The sequence below is a fragment of the Pinus tabuliformis genome, chromosome 9, assembly GCF_031772625.1.
Source record: "Pinus tabuliformis cultivar Carrire ecotype Pingquan chromosome 9, CPIR1, whole genome shotgun sequence".
Taxonomy (NCBI): domain Eukaryota; kingdom Viridiplantae; phylum Streptophyta; class Pinopsida; order Pinales; family Pinaceae; genus Pinus; species Pinus tabuliformis.
The window spans coordinates 1,562,200,862-1,562,226,454 of NC_142307.1; the positions used below are offsets into that span (position 1 = coordinate 1,562,200,862).

The following is a 25,593-nucleotide window of genomic DNA, read 5'->3' on the forward strand; positions in this document are numbered from 1 at the left end:
CACCTCCACTCTTTTTTTAGCCGATCATATGCCTCTGTTTGATTGTTTACCCCTTTTGAGGAACAGCTACGATGAGTGATCCTATTAGCCATCTTCTTTACACTGTCGTGATTGAAAAGTTCCAAACATTACCTGGAACTAGCTGCTATCTGAAAACATCACTCGTTCCTCAAAAAACGAGTCTCCTTTAAGCTCTTTTCATCTAACTCGTAAAATATGAAAAGATTACCGAGAAATTGGCCTCTCCAGCTCGTTAAAGTGATTGGAAGTGCCATCCCTCCTCTATATTTTAATCTTTTTGGACCTGAGGGATTATTACATAAAAAGATCGAGCGTTTGTCTTGTTCGGCTTGTTAAAACTATCGAAAAGTCATCCCTTTTGCATTGTTTTATATTTTTTCAGACTTAAGGGATTATATTACGAAAAAGGAATATTGTAGTTTCCTTTCCGTCTCTTTTCAGACTCTCTAAAATTGAAAAGAACCGAGTTATCCTTGTCATTAAACTCGTTAAAACAATAGCGACAAACTTGTCCATTCAGACAAGAGCGAGTTTCACTGTCGCTAGGCTCGTTAAAACATAGTGACGGGTTTGCCCGAAGGGCAAATTATAGAACAAGCATATGTTATCCTCCTCAAGCTTGACAAAAAATAAAGAGGTACTGGTCAGAAATGACTGGGGAAAATTGGGAAGAAAACTTGAAGAAACTTTATTGGTAGCAGGTTGCTCTTGAACATGACACTTTCACTCCATCACCATGATTGAGTCGGGTTGGGTTATTCCGTTCACCAGTCATATCACCATTGGTCCACCGTACCATCCGCTTTTGGGGTTAACGCTACCAATCCATTTCAGTGTCGCCGATATGTTTAAGAGAATTCACTCAGAGAATTCACCTACCTAGCTTGTGTCTCATCCACTGCAATACCTTTACGCTTCATTCTTTCATGACCACCACCCTGAACCTTGTATCATCAAATCGTTTTCACCTCCAAAAAATCATTTGCTCCGTTTCGTGTTGTAGATGTGGGATTCATTAAGGCCCTCCTACGATGGGTCACTTCTTGTCGACATCAGCTCATTATCTAAGAAGTCGACCTAGGAACAACCCTTTCAGTACTTTGAAGCTTACATGCCTCAATGGCAAGTTTCTCACTTCCGACGACAGGTTTACATTAATGGCCTTCGACAGAAATATTTTGTGTGGCATTTGACATTGACTCATATATTCACACCACGTGAATTGTACTCCAGTACCTTGAGGGTCATCATCATCATCGGTGATTCCTCTCATGCCTGTTAACATCTTAATCATTGGCTGGTAATCAGGCGATGTCTTTCCATGTTCGACATCAGAACATCTTTTCACATAGACTGACTTGTACTTTCTGGCGAAGATTGAACAAGTTTTGAAGACCCCGGATCTAGTTTCATCCATTCGGGCTGTGATATATTCAGGAAAATAAATACATCAAACGTACATCATTGCTGCACAAATAATAATCCAAATTAAGGGATGATGGCTCTACCAGAATCATCATTCTACACATAGACAGTTGTCTGTCCTATGTACATGAAAATGAATTTATCAAGCTGAGCATGGGAATGCCCCCCTCAGCTAGATCATGAAAATATTATGAAGATAATGTATTGTATTGTATCTTATTACAGGTCACCTTCCAGTTCGAAAAACCTCGGATCCTCATTATAAAGCATTTCACCCGACATCAAAAAAATTTACAACCTCATGCTTTAGGGGGCAACTGTTATAGACATATTTGGGCACTACAACCCCAATCATATATGTCCATAATTCAAGGGATTCTAAGCCCCTAAAAGTGTTTTTTCATACCCTAAAGGAGCAAGGTCAATTGATTACATCATCTCCCAGAAGTTCTCCATGAAAAACTACTAAGAACTGGTCAAAGCAGGACCATACATACTGCCCAGTGCTAAGGGTGCAGTGCATCTCACCTACCACATGAAAAAAGTGTGATGCATACTAAAAATCCCTTCTGTAGGGTATGATGAGCGAGAGCAGACAAATGGCACAAGCAGTTTGCTAGGTGGAGACCCTGAGAATCTTCTAGAAGCTGCTCATTTGACACTTGCCTCTCTAAATTCACCCAAGGATGAGTAAGAGATCATGAAATCTCCAAGTGGAACCAAGAACTATCAGAGAGATGACACTAATCAAAATCCCAGAAGCTGACTCACCCCTATGAAAACATCTATATATGGATCCCTCATCCCAGATATCCAAAGGCTGGAATTTTGTAATTTGCAAGGAAGTGTTGCTGGTTTCTCTTTGAATACATTGTTGGGTGATCTTGCTTTGTATGAGTTGAAGAGGGCTTTCATGCTGGGAGGATGGCACTAGGTCAGACCAAGTGGTTGTAATTCTCTCTTCTACTACTTCTATCAATAAAGCTATTTGAGTTTTCCTGCATATTCTTGTGTATCTCTGAATATTGTGTTGATATATGCATTTGTATGGTTAATATATATCTGATCCTATATTGTTTACAGTGATAGATCTCTATTCTTTAATGGTATTATGCTACTTTGACTCTACAGGTGCTCTTTGAAGTGGGACAAGTAAGGAAGGAGTGGTGAGATTCTTTCAAAGGGGAAAGGAAACAAGAAAGGAGCCAAACGAAAGACTGAGGTTGGTACTCTCTGCTTCTTTCTCATCTATCTCTCGTAAAGGAAAACACAAGTGACTTTAGTTTGTTTTTTTCTACGATAGCTACCAGTCTTAGTGGGACTAGCAGCTCTGAATAGACACTATTTTTCCCGATAACACTATTTTTTTGTCTTGCCTCATTTGCTCCAATTCTTAACAATATGGTCATTAGCCACTTTATGTCTTTCCATTGTGGAGATGTCATGTTGAAGGCAATGTTTAGGATGCTTCCATAAGTTGGAAACTATTTCTGAGCCATTAAAAAGTCTTTAGGCAAGGTTTATGCTATATTAGGGTTTATTTTAGTCTTCTGAAGCCAACTTGGGATCTTAGCAGATGTTTAATAATTTCAAGGTTACTATCATGAATTTTGGAAATTTGGGGATTAAAGGATGTGGTTGTAGCCCTTGGTTATATGGTCTAAAGGGGTTCATGTAACGCCACCTCCCACATTTACCCACTTTCATCGTCCTGTCGGGGTAAACATGAGTGGAGGGCTAATATGAAATGACTCAACCTCCTAAGTAAACTTAAGGAAGTGGAATCGACAACTTGAAACTTTACTAACTTCCCTCAGGTGCTACAGGACACCCAAAAGCTAAAAAACCACTCCAGGTGCCCAGACCCTGAGATAACTTTCCTTTTTAGTGATCTGGAGCCTCGGTTGCTTGAAAAACAGGGAAATTCAATGACCATAAGACTCCAGTCATATGGATAACTCTGCTTCCCAACAACTGTAGTCTAAATGACCAAGCTTTGTGCATGTGACCTCAAGCTCTAAGCCATTTTTTCAAGGCTAAGATATAGACTTCTTCCCATAACTTGATTAAACTTTCAAAAATGATAAATGAAACCAGGAAAAAAATTTAACACAAAAACCTAGATAAGGAATTGACCTAACCAGGTCCAACCATGATAGTCATTCCATCAAACACATAATGAACATGAAATCTATAGGTCATGAATGCATATCTAAACAAAGTGATCTAAAATTTATTTGAGAATCACTAAGAAGGTCTAATTCCCTCTCACAATAGCTGCCATAACATGTATTAGGTCATGCATTCAATAACCATTCATTTTCCAAACAAACATGATAAAAGTCATGACTAGAATTTGTCATAAAACCATGCTTATAACTAGCATATAACCAAAATAATAACAATGATATAACATAACCATCAAATCCACATCATAATAAGTACATTTAATCATAAAATACAAGAGTATATTAGCTCTTATTAACATATGCAAAATCCAACCAAGTCAGCAGCTTCCACATACCACCCAACCATAGATTGGGCTTAACCAAATATTTCTTTCAACCAATCACCCACGTGCCATATTCAAATCATGAATGTGGGAGCTCATGGGATAAACCAATCCATAAAATACCAAGGGAATCCATAGGTTAAACCACATCCACCCTCACCCTAACGTGATCTCACGTAAACCGGTCTCGAGATCGCAAAACCAAACCAAGATTGGATGCCCCATAATTCCTTCACCATCCCTTGAGTAATTTTCCTGTCTCCACGCACATGTTGAGGACTTCCCAGAGAAAACCATCTCTAGCCCCAAACCTTGGGATTTTCCTAAGACCACCTCACCCAAATCCAAAACCTTATGGAAATCTATAGCTCAACCAAGAATGAATCCCATCACACCATGACTATCCGGAAATGGAAAGGAAAAGTCAAAACCACTGTCAACCTGGAAAAACCCATGCCAATGAAAAAAAAATGAACCAAATGCACACATGCATGTACCATGCATACCAAAACTAGATAGGAAATAATACATGCAACCTATTACCTACAAGTTTTCCCACTGAAGTAGCTTGATCCAACTTTTCCTTACTTGATCCTTGCTCTCCTTTGCTTTCTTGTCCTTCCTTTGCTTTCCTTGTCCTTCCTTTGCTTGCTTTCTTTCCTTCTCTTCTTAGTGCTATTTTTCCTCTTTGAAACCAATTCCAAAACTCAACTGATGAAAGGCCCCAAACTGATTCTTTGATGCCTTTTTATTATTAATGCCTCTAATTTCTTAATTTTCCCTCTATCTTCCTTTAATTTCCTCCTCACATGCAACATGTGACCTATTACCTTCCTTTTCTCCTAATTTCCTTTATTTTCATAAATAAAATATCGATAACACCTTTTTTCCTTTTCAAAGCCTGTGCAAATTTCCCTTTAGCCACATTTTAGCCATAATAGACAACAAGTGATGCCGACTAGGATAATTTGCCCAATATTCATCTTGGAATACGTGTCCCATGACCTTGGTCTTATTTTTTCCTCTATTAACTTTATTACATGAACTTTTAACTCGAGGTTGTTACAGTTCATGACTAAGATCTTAGATAAACAAAACTAAGTTCCAATGGATGGTATGTAAGGTTGTTAATTGGGTGTCAATAATACATTGAACAACTATATTAAAAACCATCAATACTAATAGATCCCAAACTTATATTGATTAATGGACACAATTATTGTTGGTTGGTGTTCATTAATCAAATCAGGCAAGTGTCATGAAGTTAAATTTTTGTTTTTTCTCAGTGGTCGAAGGCTTGAAGGCCCAATGGCCCAATGGATAGAATTTCAATTGAGAAAAAAAATTGGAGTTGTGGTAGTTGAAAATCCATTGTCAAATTGAGTGAGAGTTGTTGAAGACTCTTTTAGTATTTCCCCAGTGACTTGATTAATAGGAAAAAAATTAACTGATAGAGAAATTCCCATCAAGTAACTATAGGTTTATCAATTTTTTTAATGATTGGGTATTGGGTGTTAGAATATTGGGATGTAGGGTATCAGTTTATCGAGATCTCAACTTTCAAGATATCCAGATATTGAGACACTGATTGTTGGTTTTTCCTCTTAATATTGATGGAACTTGATATTTCCTTTGTTGAAAATAGAAAAAATAAATATTAAAAATAGCATTAACAAAGTAAATCCTAATTTAATTTTGTCCTTGAATTAAATTAGGAATTAACTTATAATTTTAATTCTCATGGCAAATTGTAATAGTTAACTAAGTTAATTTGACTTAGTTGGCTCAGTAAATTTGAGTTGGGAGTCTATCTAGAGTCAGTAGAGTGGTTCCTAAATTTTAGGGGCCCAGGTTGAGTTCTTTTGAGTTGTAATTATTTAATTCAGTTTAGCTGAGTTAAATTCGGTTAAACTAGTTCCAACCGATGGAAGAATTAGTGGGAGATCTAGTAGTGAGGTGTAACTTGTAGTAGTGGGGTGTAAGCAACACTACTCAACTAGTAAACTGAAGATTCACTCATAATTAACTCATGCATGTCATATCAGAGAAAGACCCAGTTGAGATTAGAGTTTAGGGATAGTGTACTATCAATTGTATAATCATCTTAATTATACAAAAAGATCATGCAATTAGAGGAAGGCCTATTGATGGATTGTGCAGTTATGGATGGGGAATTTCCCAATTAAATATGGGATAATTCCTAGGAAACTGCGCAAGCAAATACGAGTTTGGAAGGTAGAATATTTGACTAAGTATTGGCTAGATCTCGTCTGAGAAGCAGTGGTATAGATTGTGATAGTGCAGAGTTTTCTCGGGCTTGAGAAAAGCATTGTAATCTTCTCAAATTTTCTGATCAATGCAATATATAGAGTGCAGGGGTTTTTAGTTGTGGTTTTCCCCAGAAATTATTGTGTTATGTGTGATTGAATTATTCCCTTTTCTGCTTTGTGATTTCATCGATCAATTATTGTTTTCGCTGATGAATAGAGTAGATTCAAGTCAATTGTTTTAGAATATTACAATCTGCAGTTTGAATCTACAAGAAATTTCTACATGGTATTAGAGTTAGATTTGTAGAAATTTCTACATTGTATCGGAGTTGAAATCACTATAAAATAAGAGGATATAAGTTTTTATTTTGCAGGAGAAATTGAATTTGCAGTTTCATACTTCAGACCCAGCAGGATGTCATTCTATGGATTGAGACTCAAGTATGCCCTTGAGGGTGGCTCAAATTACATTTCTTGGAAGGACAATATGGAGGCAACATTGGAAGTCAATGATCTTAAGGAATTCATAGACAAAAATATTGAACCTAAGCCTCCAACAACTAATGCCCAAGATCTGGAAGAATGGAGAAAGCGTGTGGAAAAGGCGAGAAGAATTATCCTAGAAGGAGTTCAAGATCATATTGTCTCGAATTTCCACAGTGACGAAACTCCATTTGCAATGTGGAAGGCCTCGATGGACCTGTTTCAAAAACATAGAGACCACATGAAGATGGCACTGAAGGACAATATCAGAAGGATTAAGATGGAGAAGGGTGATACAATACCGAAGTACTTGAGCAAGTTCACCCAATGTCAAGATGAGCTTGGAACTGTCATTATTATAGTTGTTGAAGACGATCTGGTGAGCCTAGCACTTCTCTGCCTTCCCAAGAGTTGGAATAGATACCAGGACTCAGTTAATGGGAGGGAGAAGCTACCAAAGTGGGAGCGGTTGTGGTCCAACTTGGTGCAAGAAGAGATTAGACAGAACACCAGAGATGGGACCTCACCTAAAGAAGTGGAAGAGGACTTTGCATTAGTCAGCAAAGAAAAGAAAGCCAAGGGAAAGAAATCTCAAGGCGAGGAGGGTGGCAAGAAGAAGGACTTGTCGAACATCAAGTGTTTTCACTGTCACGAGTTTGGGCACTATGCCACGAAATGCCCACAGAATAAAGTAGGCAAGAAGGAGCCTCCAGTAGCAGCAACAGGTGAATCTCTAACTTCACAATTCGAACTTGATTCCATGCTCATTGCATTCATGGAAAGCTCTGTAATGGGAATCATGTGATATCTCGACAATGGTACCTCGTTCCATATGACAAGGATGATGGGAGGTATAGCGTGACCGACATCGATATTGTTACTATGTCGATCACATTCCATATGATGATGCCTCAGAAGCAACCTCAGAAGTGACCTCAACAAGTTGTGGAGCAACCACAATTGGAGAAGCAGAGAGGATACCGAGTGGAGACATCCACTCAAGAAGGGACCTCCAGTAGGGGGAGTTTTGAGCCAAGTGGTCAGAGGGAGCACATGTAGCCATACCTCTAGGTGTGAGGTTGTGTGATGTGAATAATTAGTCCCAAGAGTTGCAGAAATTTGGGTAGGGTTCATTGAGGTGTGTTTGTCTCATGGATCATTACCTTGATATGGGGGCCCACAGTATTTAGTCTCAGCAGGATCAATGTCAGTCACATACTGAGGAGTGCATAGCAATGTTGACAGCAAAGCAGGAGGCTCAATAGCAGAGTCAACAACAACACAATTTTCTTAGTAGACAGTTGCAGACACAGTTGATTCATCTTATTTTGTTTGGATTCTTTTTGGTTGCAGATGTTGCATTAGCAACAAAAACAATGACAGGTGTTACATGCAGAACATTCCAAAAGTACCGGATAGGGATAGAGTTAAATTCATTTCTTGTTGAGATGGAGTGTTGAAAATAACAATGAGAAATGTTAAAAATAGCATCAAGAAAGTAAATCCTAATTTAATTTTGTCCTTGAATTAAATTAGGTATTAAATTCTAATTCTAATTCTCATAGCAAATTGTAATAGTTAACTAAGTTAATTTAACTTAGTTGGCTTAGTAAATTCAAGTTAGGAGTCTATCTAGAGTCATGTAGAGTGGTTCCTAAATTTTAGGGGCCCAGCTTGAGTTCTTTTGAGTTGTAATTATTTCATTTAGTTTATGTGAGTTAATTCAATTAAACTAGTTCCAACTGATGGAGGAATTAGTGGGAGATCCAATAGTGAGATGTAACCTGTAGTAGTGGGGTGTAACCAACACTGCTCAACCAATAAACTGAAAATTTAATCATAATCAACTCATGCATGTCAGATCAGAGAAAGACCCAGTTGAGATTAAATTTTAGGGACAGTGTACTATCAATTGTATAATCATCCGAATTGTACATATGGTGCATGCAATCAGAGGAAGGCATATTGATGGATTGTGCAGTTATGGATGAGGAATTTTCCCAATTAAATATGGGCTAATTCCCTAGGAAACTGCGCAAGTAAATAGGAGCTTGGTAGACAAAATATTTGGCTAAGTATTGGTTGGATCTTGTCCGGGAAGTAATGAGATAGATTGTGATAATGCAGAGTTTGCTCAGGCTTGAGAAAAGCATTGTAATCTTCTCAAATTTTCTGATTTATGCAATATACAAATAACAGAGGTTTTTAGTTGTGGCTTTCTCTAGAAATTATTTTGTTATGTGTCATTGAATTATTCCTTTTTCTGCTTCGTGATTTCATCGATCAATTATTTTTTCCGTTGATGAGTAGAGTAGATTCAAGTCAATTTTTTTAGCATATTATAATCTGTGGTTTGAATCTACAAGGAACTTCTACAACCTTGACATGGCATGCTAGCATGGCAAGTCAATGTGGTGAGATGACATGGCATGGTGCTGTATGATGGTGAAATGTGGGAAAAAGGACCCCCACATGTATATCATGATGTAATGTTATGGATGTTAACGTGGCACTTGGAAATATACTTGCAAATAAGCATAACTTTGTGTCCAAAGTTCAGATTTGGATGAAATTTATATTGTTGGAAGGATCTTAATGGTGGTCATCTAAAAAAAATTTAATATGGTTAAGGAAGTATGAATTAGACTGCCCCGTCTCCATAAATTAACATTGGAGGTCAGCTCTAGATACCCTATATACTTAATTGGGCATTAAGGGACTAGGTATGTGACATTATTCTATTAAGTTACTTGAAGTATTCAAGTTAAAATTTTAAAATCCCTTTATATTGTAATATACCTGCCATTTCTATGTTATCCTATTATAATGCTACTCTTCAAGAATATAAGTCTACATTCCTATTGGCCAATGTTGCTAGTTCTTTTATGTAATTTTTCACAACGGTGCGGTGCACTAGTCTACACATAAATGGTGAGGTGCACTGGTCTACACATAAATGGTGAAGAAAGATGGACAAGGAGGAAACTTTAGGCTACACGGAGGACCTATGTGAAATATCTATTTTTAGATATAATATGGTGTATTAGATTACAAACAAACCTTCTCCTACATTCTTGTCTCCTCAAAGGACCTTGTACCTGCCTATTGATAATTGAAGACGTGATAAGGGTATCATTTCTAGAACCAAGGTCTTATAGTTATGTAATTCCATGTTACTTCTTTGCCCCCATGCAAGGAATCATATCTCAGGGGAACTGCCTTCCTTAATAATGAACTCTAGTAGATGGATGGGCTAGTTAAGCCATACAAGCACATAGTTATGTCAACGCGATGAACGTATGACATGATCCACATGAAGGAGACTTTGCATCATTGTCACGCGCAAGGTATAAATCTTGCCTTCAATTTGATCTTGAAGTTTCCATCATTGGTAAACCTACCTTAGACTTCCCTGAATATTCACCTAGTAAAAAAAGAATCTTTGTGGAAAAGGAAGCATTCACTTGAGAAATATTTGCAAGAAGTTAAACCTACCTCCACATCTTAGAAGAGAGCGCCTCACCTTTGAATAATATGTTGGAAAGCTAATGTATGAAGATAGGTGTTCAAATGTATGAAGATAGGTGTTCAAATTCTATAAATCATGACGCTAGGGAAAGAAGAATAATATAAAGCTAAGCATGAAAATAATGCAATTGGTGGTGGGAGAGGATATCATGTTTAGTTGGAAACCATAATAGAAGAAAATTATTTAGTTGGTAGATTTTGGGGAAGGATAATGGTGGAGGAGAACTCTAAGACAATAGGTTGGGAAGTACAGTCAAGTCCCCTTGGTTACTTACAATTTTTCCATATTCCCTCATAGAGGTTGGATGGCTTTTATTTTCAGGAGCGAGGAGGAAGTGACAAAAATTAATGTATTTGATGAATCCTCACATTTGTTATTCAAACATTGTACACACAAATTTATTCAAGGTCATAACATATCAAGATTGTCCCTTTCTAGGTTAAACTTTTGTCACTTCCACTAAAAGACAATGTTAAAAGAAATTAGCAATTACATATGTGTCCTTTTAGAGTTCAATGAGTAATGAAGTATTTTGATGGTGAGGATAGTGGCACTAATATTTGTCTCGATAGAGTTGTTGAAAAATGTAGCAAGAAATTCTCAATTTGATTTTTCCTTTATTTAATTGATAAAATTCAAATTTCCACATTAGCAAACAACTTGCATGCAGTTAACTTGTGTGACATGGCTTGTGTCACCCAATTTACTCAGTAAATTTGCATTGGAGGAGTTAGAGTTCAGTTAAGCATGCATGATTGCTAATTTGTAGCAATCAAAGTCAATTATCTCAAGTTGTTTTAAGTTAAACTAGTTCCAACTGTTGGAGGAACTAGTGGAAGGTCAGTTGTGTAGTGGGACTTTAGTCAAACTCAGTGATCATCTAGTTAACCGACCAATCAACCCAAAATAGCTAGTGCATGCAGAGAATTCGAGCTCCCCAGTTGTGGTGTAGATTCCAAGGCAGTGTAACATCATTTGTTGACTAGTCTTGAGTGTACATGTATTGCATACAGTCAGATGATCAACCTAAGGAATTGCGCATTCCATTTTGGAGAAATTCCTAAATGATAGGGGCCTAATTTCTCAAGGAACAACGCAAGGAAATAGGGGCTCAAGCAGAGGTAGAAATTGAATAAGTATAGTTCAAAGCTTATCAGTGAGAAAAGAGATAGGTTATGCACTTAAAGGTTGTTCTTAGTTGAGAAAAGCAATTGTAAAGAATATCTATTCATCAGGTTAATGTAAGCAAGCATTGGGATTTTTAGAAGATTTCTTTCCCCAGGAAACATATTGTGTGCATGTGTGTTATTGCTTATTGCATGTCTAAATTTTTTGTTCTAAATTGTGAATTAACTTCTGTAGAGCAATAGAGTAAGTTTGTGTCTTGTGATTTTGATTAAAAATTCATGAGCAGTTGCAAATCTACACCATTATTTCTACATGGTATTAGATCCAGATTCACATTAGAACAAGAATTCTACAGTTGTTTCTCAGGAGGTTTGAATTTGGAGTTCAGTGCAATAGGATCTCTGCAAATATGAGAATATATCCCTCACTGGACTAAGGTTAGAGTATGCCTAGGAAGGCACCTCTAATTTTGTTGCATGGAAGCAGTATTGGATGACAATGGATTGCTAGAATACATCAAGACAGAAGTTGCAAAATACCCTATTTTGATGCCCATAACCTTGCTCAGTGGAAGAAATGTGTAGCTAAGGCAAGGAGAATAATCTTGGAGGGAGGACGGATCACAATCTCAAATCTCCATGGAAAAGAAACTTCATTCATAATGTGGAAAGAATTGATAGAATTGTTCGAGAATAATAGTGATCACAGGAATTTGGCACTCAATGATAAACTTCTAAGTATTAACATGCATAAGAATGACACTATTCCGTAGTATCTGAGCAAGTTCACACAATGTCATGATGAACATGGCGGGTTTGATTTTCATGTATTTGAAGAAGACTTGGTAAGCCCAACCCTTCTGGGCCTTCCCAAGAGTTGGCATAGCTATCAAGATTCAGTGAATGTGAGGGAGAGGCTACCAAATTGGGAGCACTTATGTTATGATTTGGTATAGGAGGAAATAAGGCAGAAAACCAAAGATGGGACTTCATCCAAGGGTGAGGATGAAGAAAGCTTTGCATTTGCTGGAAAGGAAAAGAAGGGAAAAGGGAAGAAAGATCAATCCAAACCAAGGTCTAGCCAAGGGGGTAAGAAGAAATATTTATCCAAAATTAAATGATTCCATTGTCACGAATTCGAGAACTGTGCCATAAAGTGTACACACAAAAAGGCAAGCAAGAAGACCTCAGGAGCAGTAGCAGGTGAAGACTTGGCTTCACAATTCGAGCTTGATTTTACCCTCATTGCATGCATGGTCAGCACAATAATGGGGATTGTGTGGTACTTGGTCTCAAGTGCATCATTCCACATGAAAGGGTGTAGATATTTTTTCAGTGAACTAGAGGAAAAAGACTCGCAGATGCACATCGATATGGGGGATGAAAGAAGGTACAACTCAACCGGGATTAGTACAATCACCTTTCAGAGGGAGTTAGACTCCCCTCTCAAGCTCAAGGATGTCATGTTCATTTTGGGCCTAAAGAAAAATATCATATCTGTTGCAGTTTTGGAAGACAGTGGTTATGATGTGATCTTAAACAAAGGAAAGGAATTCCTAAAACACATAGCCACGGGACATGTGAAGTAGATTGGGGTTCGTGTGAAGAACCTGTATAAGCTAGATGTGGAAGACTGCATTGCATTAAGCACAAGGCAGAGAAGGTGCAGAGTCATGATGTTGGTGAGATCTAGCACAGAAGACATGGCCATTTACATCATGGCACCCTGAATATTATGCAATAGATAACCACGAGCCTCCCCAAAGGAGAACTTGAGCAACAAGATGTATGTAAAGGGTGTACTTTCAGGAAGTACACAAAATCCACATTGCATGACTGGGACAAAAAAGATCATGCCATCCTTGAAATGATCCACTCTAATGTCTGTGGACCCTTCTCCACAACCTCCATTGCCAGACAAATATTTTGTCATTTTTATTGATGACTTCTCACGGAATTGTTAGATCTTCTTCATGTGGAAGAAAGATGAGACTTATCTAAGTTCGTAGAATTCAAGGCACTGGTTGAGAAAGAAACTAACAAGAAGGTTAAGGATCTAAGGAGTGATAATGGAGGTGAGTACATGTCGATTAAATTTAAAAATTTATGTGCAAAAGAAGGCATTTGATGAGAGATGACAACACCCCACAACCCACAACAGAATGGGGTAGCTGAGAGAAAGAACGATAGCATTGTGGGAGTAGTGAGGGCAATGTTGCATGACCAAGGCCTACCTCTGCATTTGTGGGCTGAAGCATGCAACACGATAATATATTTATAGAAATAGAGTCCTCATTAGATTCTGGGCATGATTACACCAAAGGAGGCTTTCTAGGGAGAGAAGGTTGGATGTATTGCACTTCAATATTTTTGGAGCCTCTATTTACTGCCATGTCTCCAAAGAATGAAGGAAGAATCTAGAGCCAACAATAGAATTGGGGGTATTTGTGGGTTACACAAAAACCCCCCACAATTACCGTGTATGCTTTCCATCCCTCAGAATGACAGTGGTACAAAGGGATGCAAAATTTGATGAGGAGAAAGCGATGCGGTGCTCTCTTGAGAGGGAGCTTTCATATCCCACCAGAAGAGGACATTTTAGCTCCAAAGGAGGAACCTCAGGAAGTTGTGGAGTAGCCACAAATTGAGGAGCAGAGATTGAAGATAACCACTCAAATAGAACCATTTAGAGAAGGTAGGAAAAGAACCAGGGAAGTTGAGAGACTTGTGCAAGATGCGAGGGAGAATATGGGAGCTCCTTCAAATTTTCACACATAGAGAAGGTCACCTAATTAGTACAATGGCTACATGACTCTAATGACTGAGCTTGTAGAGACTAAGCCATCCTCTTTCGAGGAAGCAATATAGAAACCTGTATGGGTTGATGTAATGGTGGATGAATATGAATTCATTGTAAAGAAGAGTGTTTGGGAAGTGGTCCCAAGGCCAACAGATAAATCAGTTGTGGGTTCGATATGGATCTTCAAGGTAAAGTAGGCAGCATATGGAAGCATAGAGAATTATAAGGATATATTTGTTGCCAAGGGGTATTCTCAATTTCAGGGAATTGACTATGAGGATACCTTTTCTCCTATAGCAAGGTACTCATCCATTAGATAACTTTTTGTTTTGGTTGCACATATGGGGTGGAAGATCCACCACATGGATGTAAAACAACATTTCTCAATGGAGTTATTAAGGAGGAGGTGTAAATTGAGCAATGAAGGATTTGAGACATTTGATCGAGAGTCTCATGTGTGCATACTCAAGCAAACGTTGTACAGTCACAAACAAGAACCCTGTTCTTGGTACACTAGGATCGATAGATATCTCACCGGTTTGGGCTTCACCAAAAGTGAAGTAGATGAAAACCTCTATCATATCTTGGTAGAAGGTAAATTTCTCATTGTTGTTTTATATATCGATGATTTGATTTTAACTAGTGATGAACAACTGATCAGATCTTGCAAGAGAATTTGAAATGAAGGACATGGGTCTCATGTAGTACTTCCTTAGGTTGGAAGTATGGAAAGGCGATGGGGAATTGTTTGTCTCTCAAGGAAAGTATGAAAATGAGATATTTTAGAGATTTTGCATGGAAATTTGCAAACCCATGGAGACACCTCTAACAACCAACTCGAGGAAGGAGGACGCCACTTCATGTGAGGAAGTGGATGCTACTACTTACAGGAAACTAGTGGGTTCATTGATGTATGTTTTGAACACATGACCATATATGTGCTATGTAGTCAACTAGCTGAGCCAAGTTATGGTTAGGCCAACCAAATTATTTTGGAAGGCAGCTAAGCATGTTTTTCGATACCTCAGAGGCACTACCCAGTTTGGACTATGGTACAGACAGACAATGGGAGTGAAGTGGTGTGGCTTCATAGATGAATATTGGGTAGGGAGTCCATTAGAATAAAAGAGTAAATCATGTGTAATTTTCAGTGTTGGGTCCACAATTGTTTCTTGGTACAACATGAAGAAAATATTAGTGGTGCTCAGCTCTATAGAAGCAGAATACATGGCTGCAAGTCAAGCAGCATGTGAGGAGATCTCGATGATAAATATACTTGTTGGATTGCTTGGTCAGATGATGGATCCACTGTGATCTACTGTGATAATCAGAGTTGCTTCAAGCTCTCTGAGAATCTTGTTTTTCATAATCGATCCAAGGATATAGATATCTAGTATCACCATTTACGAGATTGTGTGCAAAGGCGAATATTGTTGCTTCAGTACATTCCGACGTAGGAACAAAATGCTGACATTTTGACAAAGGCCTTATCAAGAGGGAAGTTCATGTTCCACAGGTGCAAGATAGGGGTGGTTGATTATCCCTTTCTTGCTGAGAGGGAGTGTTGAAAAATGCAGCAAGAAATTCTCAATTTGATTTTGCCTTGATTAATTGATAAAATTCGAATTTCCGCATCAACAGACAACTTGGATGCAATTAACTTATGTAGCATAGCTTGTGTCACCTAGTTTACTCAATAAATTTGAGTTGGAGGAGTTAGAGTTCAGTTAAGCATGTGTGATTGACAATTTGTAGCAATTGAAGTCAATTGTCTCAAGTTGTTTTCGATTAAACTATTTCCAACTATTGGAGGAATTAGTGGAAGGTCAGTTGTGTAGTGGGACTTCAGTCAAACTCAATGATCATCCAATTAACTGATCAATCAACCCAAAATAGCTAGTGCATGCAGAGAATTTGAGTTCCCTGGTTGTGGTGGAGATTCCAAGGTAGTGTAACATTAGTTGTAGACTAGTCTTGAGTGTATAGGTCTTGCATGCATTCAGATGATTAGCCTAAGGAATTGTGCAATCCATTTTGGATAAATTCCTAAATAATAGGGGCCTAATTTCTCAAGGAACAACGCAAGTAAATAGGGGCTCAAACAGAGATAAAAATTGAATAATTATGGGTTAGAGCTTCTCAGTGAGTAGAGAGATAGGTTATGCACTTGCAGGTTGTGCTCAGTTGAACAAAGCAATTATAATACATCTCTATTCATCAAATTAATGCAATCACTAATTGGGGTTTTTAGCAGATTTCTTTCCCCAAGAAAAATATCGTGTACATTTGTGTTATTTCTTATTTCATGTGTCAAAATTTTTGTTCTAAATTATGAATTAACTTCCACAGAGCAGTAGAGTAGGTTTGTGTCTTGTGATTTTGATTAAAACTTCATGAGTAGTTACAAATCTACACCATAATTTCTACATGATTTAAGCTTAGGTCTTCTAAAAAAGGTTGAGATTGTAGCAAAGGATGTGGTCTTGTACACATATCATGGACTATGTTAAGGTACCATTTAGATGTGACTATTGCCATTGTTATAATTGTTTGAAGGCCATTGCATAGACATTCATTTCTTCAAATGATGTACACCTTTATTGTTTCACTAGTTGAAAAAGTTAAGAGGTGTATGTTTCTATAAAATTCCCACCTTAGAAGAAATAGTCCCTAAATGAGGCATTGGGCGCGGGATCCCCCAAGGGAAGTTTTGGGGCTAAGAGCCCATATTTTTGTCCAATTTTGTAATCCAAGTGTAAAGACTCCGCATTATGTGGTCGCGAAGCGCATAGATGTTAAAGAGTCATAGGGTTGTCCGCCCTTATTTTGGAAATGTAATGTCGGTTGTAAAGGATCTACCCATGGTCCGCAGACCATGGGATTGTATAAATAGAGCTAAGCTCTAAGTAGTTAAAAAAAAAAAAAATCATGAAGGATTGAGTCATAGCAGTAGAGTAGAAGTCTAAGTTTGGGTCGTAGTGTAGGTAGAGGATCTGCAGCTGAGTGCATAGAGGCCTAGAAGTACAAAGTTGAGTGGGTGGACCCCTGCAAATAAGTGCACAAGCAGGTTGAGTCTGTAACCATCTAGAATTATCAATAAAGAGAAGTATTCCATAATTTCTACATCTTATTTCCTGTTTATGCATCTATTATATTGGGTATGAATTTCACTTATAATGCTTATATGATGCAAAAATATATGTAAATGTATTGGTTAAGTGAACACAAGTAAGAACATCTGTTTATGTGAAGCTAACTAAGATCTGTTAATAAGATAAGAAAGACACTTAGCCTAGTTGGGAGATATCGCAGTTCGCTGCCCTAGCAAGGCGAAAGGACTTCGGCCCCTGGTTAGGGCTTCACGGAAGCCGATTGTATCCTCTCGCAAAGGTACTGAAGGATGGAGCAGAGGGTTAAGCGAGCTGCACGAAGGCAGGTCTAACTGAAATAAACCGACATCACATCCATCTCAAGGGTGCGGAAACTTGGTTCCAGCATCCCCCCATACTGCTTCAGGTGAGATTTCAGTCGCACTCCGTGGGCTGATTCCGAAAGGGCCAGTAGTGTAGGGATTTTTTTGGCTACTAACGTTGAACCTGGGTTAGGCCCCCTCAAGCCAACAAATGGCTCTGTTGTCGGGACCGGAATCTGCATAAGAGATGTGTGATGTCGTATCACTGAAATCCAACTAAGAAAGAAATCGAAGGTTGGTTGGACAGAACGATTCACGAGTCAGCGGCACAAGAAAACAGAAACCCGCGACTGTCAAAAGAACAATGGTTGGACCGATACCTATATACGAAGATCCACGGAATCCTTTTCATATCCTTTCCTATTGAGCTATACGAGTGGATCGCGAAGCTAGCAGATAACCAAGGAAAGTGGAAACTTGACAATCCTATTGTGTGGGCCCTAGAGCTAGTGCGAAGGTTGGAAGCATCAAAGGATAAGATTGCCCGCGCTATCGATCATTGGCTCAATCACATCATAGGAGGATTTGTGACTGAATTCAAAGTCGACACCTCAGTAATTTATAGCGAGGCAAAGATACGTTTTTTCAAAGGACCGCAAGGTAAGTACGTAAAATATTTGAATACTTGGATTAAGATGTTGTTGTGTGAAAAACGGGTTATGCAACTACCATGATGTTCGGGACTATGCGAAGTGGAAGATTTTACATAAACGAAGGAAATAAGGGTCCAGAGCATTGCCGCTTGAATTCACCTCCACAAGGGGATGAAGAAGGGATCGCGAAGGTCTCTCCTTGAAGTGCTATTCAGTTGATAAAACAAGGATTCCTGTGAATACCACCTCTAACCACACCACCACCAGCTTCACCGCCATCACTTCCAACTTCACCCGTACCACCTTCACCTCCACCGTGATTCAGTATGGCAAACACAGTGAAGTTGCCTTTGTTCAAAGGCTTGGGAAATGAGGACCTAGACCAATTATGGTTCGTTGTGAGGGTTGTATGGGAAGCTCAAGGTGTTATAGATGAGCATATAAAGAAAGTGACACTAGCTAGCACTCTACAGGATCGCGCGCTGACCTGGTATATTAAGTACTCCAATGATAACCCGAATGTGAGAGTAACAAACATCCAAGCAGCACTAAATAGGGAATTTACTAGGCCTAAATCTGAAGCACAGTCAATTGTGGGCTTCAAAGAGATGGCGATGCGACCAGGCGAGACACCGTGGGAATTGGATCAAAGATTGAAGTGTCAAATCCGCGAAGCCAATGTGAATTTCCTGATGGACAACATCGTGAGTGGTTTGTGGCTTCGCTACTACCCCACTTAAGGAGCGTGTTGCCGCAGCAAAAGATAAAAACTCAGGCAGAGGCCTTGGAGATTTCCATGAGACTACATGAGACTCCAATGCAAGACCCTAATCTAAGAGTTTAGCAGATCCACGTGTAGCTACAAAATCTATGTCTTGAGATGCAAAGTCTGAAGCAGGATAGGACAGTTTGACCAGAGGTATGCGAGGAGGTATGGTGCTTGAAATGCAAGAGTCAGGGTCATGACAAAGACCACTGACTAATCTTTACAAATTACCTTGTAGGAGGAGGACCGATGCCTTTAAGGCTAGAAGCTCAAGCAGGACCTAATGCAGCACCAGCTTTTTGGTGCACTATCTGTCAAGTAGCTAAAAAACATGCCATAGATAACTTTCACTTGCTTCAGAAGTATGTGAAAACACTGCAAAAGTTGTTCTGCAACTTTTGCAGGTTGGTAGGACATGACGAGCGAATTTGTAGGAGCAATGAATTGATGATGGATAGAACTCGCACCTACAGGGTTCAGGCCGAAACGAGGCCCCTTGACCAGAATGCAGGGATGGTGCAGAAAAGATTTCAGGGGCGTGGACGAGGCCAAGGCGGAGGAGGACCTGGTAGAGGTTGAAGACAATTGATTTGCTACAATTGCAGAGGGCCAAGACACTATGCCCGCAATTGTACTAATCCAACACACCCGTCGTGCAAGTATTGCACGTTGTTTGATCATGAAACAAAAGATTGTCCTGCACTGATAGCTAGGATACATGACAAAGGGGTGCTACCACCTCCACTGACTCAAGAGTTCCAGATGATGAGGTCTGAGCCGCATGAGGAAGATCCGAACGTAAATATAGTGCTCCGGAGTGGAATCGCGATAGGAGATGACAAGGGGAAATAGCTGGAAGACAGTACATGGGTTTGTAAAGCCCCGACAAAAGAGGCTGAGTTTGATTTGGAGCACGCTCATGAAGCATTCATGGAAGCTAAGAAGAGCTTCGCTGAGGCCTCCACTTCAGGAAGCAAGGATAAAGAAGAGCCAGAGATGGACCCCTCTATGCTCACCTTCCTAGAAACCTATATGAATTTACTGCGTGACAGTAAGGCTATAAAAGGGTTACAAGAACTCATCAATAGATGTGTTGGGACCGTGCCAGGTGAACCGCGCGTATTCTAAAAGATTGAAAAGCATAAGACAAGGACGGGGCATGAAATGAAACTCGTTGCGCAGATCGGAGAATACAAAATGGATCAAGTCATTCTTGATTTGGGATCATATGCAAATGTTCTACCGAAATAGACATGGGAGTGAATGGGGAGACGTGCGCTGCAATGGTCTCCAATTTAGCTGAGGATGGTGAATTAGCAGAAAATCATACCCATGGGGCGGCTGTAGGGAGTGACCATGGATATTGAGGGAGCAAGCGCGCTGGCAGACTTTAAAGAAATAGAGATTGTTGATGACAGCAATCCCTACCCTGCGCTCCTAGGAATCGACTGGGCTACTGATATGAATGGGGTAATCAATTTGAAGAAGTTAAAGATGATCTTTGAGAAGAAGTCATAGCATGTAATAATACCCCTCAATCTTGCTAAAGGATCGCGCTATACAGAACTAGTCCACGACTATGAGAGTGATGATGATATGGATTGCATTTATGATATAACAGCGTGAGACCAAGACTAGGTGAATCCCACCGCGGATGGATGGATTACGTGGGATCGCGAGAGTTCTTGCACTTCGGACTTCGACGAAGAAATAGAACACTAGCAAAATCAGTTACACGAAGTAACTATGCTGAATTGTAACATGATGACCTGATCACTGCGTTGTGTGTCGTCAGAGGTAAGAAATATGCTTACTTATGATGTTCTAACTGAGGTAGATACCTTTTTGGATGCATTTGAAAGGGAGGTGCCAAAAAATCAAGATGGTGGGGTACCCACAAGGGAAGCTTTGATGATTGGCATGAATATAAGAGGATGATGAGAGCGTGATTTGGGAAGCCTAAGATGCAACTAACAGACAAGTACGATGGGCAGAATGATTCGTGCACGCATATGGCCAAATGGATGCAAGCCTATGGAGAAAAGCCACAACCTAAGTGGTTACACCTATTCTGTCATACCCTGGATGTTATACCAATGAATTGGTATATAGAAATAGAGCTCTGCCATGGGACAGGTGAATGGGATATCCTGCGCAAAGGATTCATGATGACATTTAGTTTTGAGGACGGATTTGATAGTATTGATGAAGCGCTACAAGAGGTGAAAGAATCCATCTTTAGGATACCATAGGATCCTTTAGACCTGACACAACCTAAATGGGCTACTCAGCTAAGTTGTGCATTGGAATGTTATAATGTAACTGCTGAAGAGGAGGACGAGGATCCATGAAATATTAACATTCCAGAAATAGAGGGCCGCCGCGAGGTTCAAGGATTGTAGATTGAGAACCCTGATATAACCGCGCCGATGAGAACTAAATAGGTGAACATAGGTACGGAGGCAGAACCCAAATTCACGAAGAACGGAGACTACTGGGATGACGTGATAGTGGATAAGGTCGTTGAATTACTCCGCGAATATCAGGACTTATTCCCTACTAAGTTTACGGATTTGAAAGGAATAATCGGAGATCTAGGAGTGATGAAGATCACGTTAAAACCCGACGCGAAGCTAGTTAAGCAGAGGCCTTACCGCTTGAATCTGAAATACAAGGAAAAGGTCCACTTAGAGCTAGACAAAATGTTAGTAGTAGGCATCATTGAGCCTGTGGAGGAATCCGATTGGGTAAGCCCAATGGTGGTGCAAGAGAAGAAGTAGAAGGATGAGATAAGGATATGCGTGGATCTCAGAAAACTGAATGACGCTTGTGTGCATGATCCTTTCCCAACTCCATTCACGGATGAAGTGTTGGACAATGTAGGTGGCCAGGAAGCATACTCCTTCACTGATGGATTCTCTAGGTACCACCAAATCAAAATCGCGTCGAAGGATAGGAGCAAGACAACCTTCGCAACTAAGTGGGGTTGTTTTCAATATACTGTAATGTCATTTGGGTTGAAGAATGCGCCTACTATCTTCTCGCGCGTGGTCATCACGGAATTCAAGGAATTCATTCATATTTCCTGGAGGTATATTTTTATGACTGGACTATATTTAGGATGGTTAAGCTCCATGTAGTGAGCTTGTGCTTGATTCTGGATACCTGTCAAAGATACCAAGTCGCACTCAACATCAAGAAGTGTTTGTTTTGCATTCCTTTTGGGAACCTATTGGGGCATGTGGTTTGCAGACAAGGGCTGATGGTAGATCCCGCGAAGATCGCGGTGATTCTGAACTTGGAAGCACTAAGGAGTGTGAAATAGTTGCACGCTACTCTGGGACATACGAGATATTACAGGAAAGTTATCAAAGGCTATGCCCAAATCACCACACTGATGGAAAATTGTTGAAGAAGGATGTCACGTTTTGCTGGAACAGTGACTGTAAGAAAATCTTGGATATATTGAAAGAAAATATGGTTACCACACCGATTCTAGTCTTCCCAAACTAGAAGAAAGAGTTTCATGTACATGTCGACGCATTGTGTATAGCGTTGGGGGCAGTACTAACACAGGATGGAAGAGAAGGCTTGGACCACCCTATCACGTTTGCAAGCCGCAAATTATCCAAAGAAGAGAAGAACTATTATACCACTGAACACGAGAGACTAGCTATGGTGTATGTGCTCCAGAAGTATCGACACTACTTGCTAGGAGGTCACTTTAAGATGTATACGGATCACTCCGCATTAAAGTACCTCGTCAATAAGCCTGTGTTGGGGGGACGAATTCGCAGATGGCTCTTATTGTTCCAAGAGTACGATTTTGAAGTTGTTGCGAAGCCTGGATGATTGAACGTGGGACCATACCATCTATTGCGCATCAAAACAGGGGAGGAACCTACTAATTTGGAGGAAGGATTACCTGACGTACAACTCTTTGCTGTGCGCATCGCAGATGGACATTTCGAGGATATAATACACTTTCTAACAACTAGAACTACGCCAAAAGGATACTCTGTCTAGCAAAAGAAGGAATTAGTGGTGCGCGCAACAAACTTCTCTATCATTGCTGGGCATCTATACAAGATGGGGAATGATGAAATACTGCGAAGGTATGTACCTGAGTTTGAACGAAGCAGCATCCTCGCGGACACTCATGGGGGTTCTGCGGGAGGACATTATGCAGGGAGAGAAACTGCACAAAAGATTCTACGCACAGGGTTGTGGTGGCCAACCCTTCATCAGAATTCAAAAGCATATTGCAAGGCGTGTGATGTATGTCAAAGAATAGGTAGGCCATCACAGAGGGATGAAATGCCTTTGAATCCACAAATGATGTTGTAACCCTTTGAAAAGTGAGCAATCGATTTTGTAGGAGCCATTCAGCCTCAAGGAAAGATAGGCGCGAGGTACATTATCACTGCGAAGAAGAGAAGTGCAGAGCATACGTGACTTTCTTGGCGGGATGTGGCGACTATGTGAAAGGTGTCACCGGTCTTGAAAAGGGTCTCTGTAAGGTGAAGAGCGCATATCCTCTCATCGTTGTTGTGTTGCCTAATGTTCCATAGGATCATCGCCTGCAATTGCAAAGATAAGGTTGTATTGTTTGCCAGATTCAACCCATCCATCCCCCGGAGAATCAAGTGCAGTTTTCAATGCCTTACTATGTGCTCAACTACACCAAACTCCGTATTTGGGAGGTATTTTCATTTCTTGCAAATCTGGATACATGAGTGGATTTTAACAACAATATCTTTCCTAAATACCTGAATATAGCTATAGTTATTAACAATCTTCTTTTGTTTTGGGTGGTGGGCAGTTTGAGGGGTACAACAAGATGGTATATCTAGATGCAGACATCCAAGTTTTTGAGAGCATTAACCATCTTTTTGACATGCCCCATGGATATTTCTATGCTGTCATGGATTGCTTCTGCGAGAAGACATGGAGTCACACTCAGCAGTACAAAATCAGATACTACCAGCAGTGCCCGGACAAGGTATCATGGCCCGTGGAATTAGGGCAACGACCCTCTCCATACTTCAACGATGGCATGTTCGTTTTTGAGCTGAGTCAGCTGACCTTCAACTGCCTTCTGAAAACTCTAATGGCCACTATGCCAACGTCCTTCGCGGAACAGGTCTGGATCTGTTCTCGATTTCAGTCACGATCATCTAAATTTTTCTTTGATTTACCAGATCTTGTTTTGATTAAATTGTGGTATATGTATGTTTTATAGGATTTCTTGAACATGTTTTTTGAGAAGATATACAAGCCTATCGCTCTCACGTACAATCTAGTTCTGGCCATGCTATGGAAACATCCCTAGAATGTGGACTTGGACACTGTCAAAGTTGTTCACTATTGCGCTGTTGTAAGCTTTCTTTTCACTCCAAATTTCTGCAATTTCATTATCGATAGAAACAATATGATTTATATATGAAAGACGAGATAGATGTTCTGAGCTTACAGGGTTATGATTATGGGTGGATGTGCAGGGATTGAAGCCATGGAGGTATAGTGGGAAGGAGGAAAATATGGAGAGGGAAGATATAAAGATGTTGGTGTAGAAATGGTGGGACATATACAATGACCCCTCCCTCGACCACTCGGGATCAGGAGATATTACAATTCTAGATCCAATTTCAGAGGCCGATGGAAAATCAAATGATCTGCAACGAGTGGCTGCTAGTTCATTCTTTGCTTCTGCGATGCCAAGAAACCCCAACTTAATGCCTGCACCGCCTACAGCTTAAGAGATTTCAAATTGCCAGAAGCTGTCCCCACACATCTGTTATACCGAAAGAGGTGGGGACAATTTGAATAGTATACAGAAGATCCTAGTGTATATAGTCAGAGATCGACGATTTTGCTGTCGCGCAACTGTGCTGAGTATTATTCATTGTAAATTAATTCAATTAATATTTGTAAATATACAAATTGCGATTTGTATGATTCGAAGTCCATGGTTACTCTTTTATGTTCTCCGATTTGAGACAAATAATCTATATTATTTTAATTTAATCGTACATCAACAAAAAATATTAAAATCACGAAATCTGATTTGATTATGACTTATTATAAAACTTAAAAAACCTGGCATGGCACTGAATTTTTTTATTCACCAATTGCAAAAAATCTTCATGGTAAAAAGATGAAAAGGAATGTAACTTGGATGTTTTGGCGAGTTTAATAATAACTTTTCCACTCACGTTTATGTTTCATTGACATGATGTTTTTTTAGAATTATCTTTATAATGTTTCATTGTAATATCTCCACGATTATAGGTTGTTAGTATCCGGATTATTGGGTTGTCTCTACCGTTTATGCAAGCAGTCTCCGCTGGATATGGGATAATCATGCCAGATATGCGAGTTGTTTGTGCAGTTTATGTGAGTTGTCTGATGTTATCTATAAGATACCCTACTTATCACAAGAAGAATGGCAGACTAAGGAGCAAAAGATACCGCCTGTGTGTTCTACTGCACCACGTCAACCCAAATCGCATCTTCCTGCAGGTTCTTCTCTTGCAGATTTAATAATTTTGATCCGCACTCATTGTTTAGTAAAATATGGCTCCTAGCTTCGTGA

General features: G+C 39.6%; 1 pseudogene; it reads left to right on the top strand.

Moving 5' to 3' along the window:
* The window catches only part of LOC149154588 (galactinol synthase 1-like), a 37,525-nt pseudogene extending 12,768 nt beyond the window's left edge, over positions 1-24,757 (top strand).
* Positions 24,758-25,593: the final 836 nt, after the last annotated feature.